The sequence below is a fragment of the Temnothorax nylanderi genome, unplaced genomic scaffold, assembly GCF_030848795.1.
Source record: "Temnothorax nylanderi isolate EJ_2023f unplaced genomic scaffold, tnyl_v1.0 TNYL_tig0398_pilon, whole genome shotgun sequence".
Classification (NCBI taxonomy): domain Eukaryota; kingdom Metazoa; phylum Arthropoda; class Insecta; order Hymenoptera; family Formicidae; genus Temnothorax; species Temnothorax nylanderi.
In genome coordinates, this window is record NW_027249460.1 from 169,228 (window position 1) to 172,675 (window position 3,448).

At 35.3% G+C, this 3,448-nt stretch overlaps 1 long non-coding RNA gene across 2 annotated transcripts; it reads left to right on the forward strand.

The window, feature by feature from the left end:
• The first annotated feature begins 877 nt into the window (after window positions 1-877).
• LOC139782253 (uncharacterized) lies at window positions 878-2,568 on the forward strand. Of its 2 annotated transcripts, none has more exons than XR_011720834.1 (5): window positions 878-1,553; window positions 1,675-1,725; window positions 1,804-1,947; window positions 2,183-2,346; window positions 2,433-2,568. It is a non-coding gene; the product is annotated as an uncharacterized lncRNA (long non-coding RNA). The 2 variants fall into 2 exon arrangements; XR_011720835.1 differs by having other exon boundaries at window positions 2,183-2,321.
• Window positions 2,569-3,448: the final 880 nt, after the last annotated feature.

Here is a 3,448-nt window from a genome sequence, read left to right on the forward strand (position 1 = left end):
GTAATAAATACACCTCCAAACATGATGATCGGAACTCTGACGATAATAGCGATAAATATAGCCATCATGGATAAGGTTATATCCTTTCTTTTGATTTTGTACTAAGTGTAATGGCATGTTAACAATAAAAATCAGCAATTAGTTAACGAGCTTCAACGTACTTAACGAGCCAATAATACACGAACCACCCAATCAACAGCGAATCAACCAGCCATCATGTATACACATTCAACTAATGCCATCTCTTATTATAAGCCAACAATAGAAACATGTGCCTCGTTTAAATCGACGATTTAGAACGTTGATGAATCACCAGACGTTCCGTCCCATCATTATTATTTTACTCGAGATATTTTGTTCGATACATTATTGTCTGAGATATTTTTGGACTGAGATATTTTTGAACTGAGACATTTTGGACTGAGATATTTTGAACTGAGACATTTTGGATTGAGATATTATAGACGAGATATTTTTGCTGAGATGTTTTGGGCTGAGATAAAATGAGGGGTCACCGTTTTAGTTAATACTTAAAAGGAGATTGTGTCACAGTTTTATTTTGGCAAGGTGCGAATATAAACTCATGGAAAGAAGATATAAGTATTAGGTAATATCATAAAAAAAAGGTAAAGAGTTACCGCCTATAACTAAGAAATGTAATTTCGAGAATACCTCATTCAATTATGATATCAATCTTGCAGTGTATATATAATATTTTAAAATAAAATGCACTATATATATTAAAATTAATTATATTCTTACAAATAATCTAACAAATATTTAAAGAATCAAAGTTTAGAAAATTGATTAAAGATTATTAAAGATTTCAGTTATTAATAAGTACATATTCAGAGAAGAGTCAATCGATATCGTAGCTGTAAAATAAAATTATATATACTACATATTGTATTGTGCTAACAGATAAACGTTTTTGCTTACAAATAAATGCAGAGACCAAAGCGAGTTGTTACCAAGCTGATTGATATCAGACAACCTCTTCAGAGGACGAATTTCCCAGACGACTTACAAAAAGAGCTTATAGACCATCATCAATGACGGATGGACGAGGACATCGGCGACCTACGAAGGATTTTAGATAACGGATCTACTAATACAGATGATATATTAATATAATAATATTATTTAATTTTTCTCAATCTGATAATTATAATTCACAAGATTATCCGCAAATTCCCACAAACGCACGACCGTACACACATACATCACATACACTACATACACCACATACATCACATACACTACATACACCACATACATCACATATACCACATACTACACCACATACATCACAAACATATCAACCTACATACACAAACCTACAAACACTTTCCCCTTCAGATACATTCACTTTCAATTATAACGCTAATTTATTAAATCCATATGCGCCTCTTTCGACACATATGTATGGTTGGAATTATTTACAGTAATAATCCAACATATGAAACTCAGTTTCAGGGAAATGTAAGACCGAGGTCAACACGTAATTCACATGAAGACAATGAACTGTCACGGTGTAATAAGAAAATTAATCGGTATATAATCTTTATAGTTGTAAAAATAGAATATAATAGAACAAGGTGATAAAATCTAGAAATAGATTCGTTACGTATACGTATTATAGAAATATCAATAATCGTCAGTTAATGTTTGCAGGTCCATTAATTTATTACAAAGACGCGTAGATAGTATTGAGGCAGAATTGAAGTAAACAAATATGTATTTCATATTTATCAATATATAACATACCTCGATGACAATATTAATTTTGCGTTTTATTTGCAGGCGGATACATACCTTGCTTCAAAATATTTTGAAGTGCGTACAGAATAATTGAAGTGTACCACGCAAGCCCGAAATTCTTTCGATATCCCTGGCAGAGATGAATAACTTCGGAAATATGTTGATCAAAATATTTACGCTGATGTTGTAAGTAAAGAAGAAGATATAATTATTATTCTATTTTTCTTACTCATTTTCTCTGTTTCTCACACACGCGCGCACACACACACACACACACACACACACACACACACACACACACACACACACACACGCGCGCGCGCGCGCGCGCGCGTTTTCACTCACTCATTCATTCGCTCACTCAACTTTGTATATATAATGTATTTACATTATCTAATCTGTACTTACTCTCTTTATTTAGGTGAATTACTTTCGTAGACAGCTTTAACTTGAAGGAAGCGAAAAATCTCTGCTTAAAGGAAGCTTTGAAGCATTCCCTGACGTCGTTGTTTACATGGTCGGGTCGCGAAGAAGGGCAACAACAACGACCATTATATAATGTACGTGTTATTATTGCAATATATGGTACGATCTTTTTCCTTTTTGTGTACTTATTACTATTATTATCATCCTGTGGCATTAATTTTAATATATATTACATTTTTTTGCAGAAGCCATGTGCAATAACAAACATTTTTCGAAACTCGGTCAGAGTTTTAGACACAAGCTAAGGAAGCTCTCCGGGCGGCAAAGGAAAGAGCTAGGAGCAAATTGCGTCCAAGTGCGCAGGTGCCTAACCCGAGGGTCCCGAGGAACTAATGCAACTTTGGGATGACGAAGAGCAAGAAGAAAACAGAGACAATGCTCAAGAATGATTAGTAATATATGAAAAGAAAATATACATATACGTGCATGCAAACAATATATGTACACACGTACATATTATATGTAACAATAATTATTAATGTCTAGATACAGGTACGCCGATAGGAAGACGTTGATGTTCACCAACAGCGACGGAAGATAATGGTTGACAATGGAGGACGACGGAGGACCACGGAAGACGACGGTGGACGACACAAGACAACGGAGGACAAAAAGTTATCGGCATTTTTCAATGCCCTGTCTCAGTGGGTGCTTAAACTGAACGAGCAAGTATTTAGTCCCGAACTCGGTACGTAAAATCAGTTCAAGTAATCGTTATAGGTACCGAAACTGATTTCGAAATCGATACGTGGTTTGGTTAAAATAATCGTTACCATGACTGAATTTGACTGATCGATATCGGTTATCGAATTATGCGATAACGATACCGGTTTCAAAATCAGTTGTTTCAACGTAATGATTACTTTCAATATAACAATTACTTGATCTGATTTTACGTACTTCGTTCGGAACTAAGACTTCCTCGCACAGTTCTAGTGGAGACCAAACCGATGTGAAGTTACCGCCCAACTTTAAGATATCAAAAAACGCCCAACGCCATTCGAAAGAGAATCGTTTGTACCCGTTTGTACCACATTTCGTTTCGTTTGTACCTAAAGGGTTAAGGAGTTAGAGGGGGGTGAAAAAAAACGCCAGCGCCCAACTTTAAGATATCGAAAAACGCCCAACGCCATTCGAAGGATAATCGTTTGTACCCGTTTGTACCTTTGTTTAAATCGTTTGTACCTCAAAGGAACCGGAA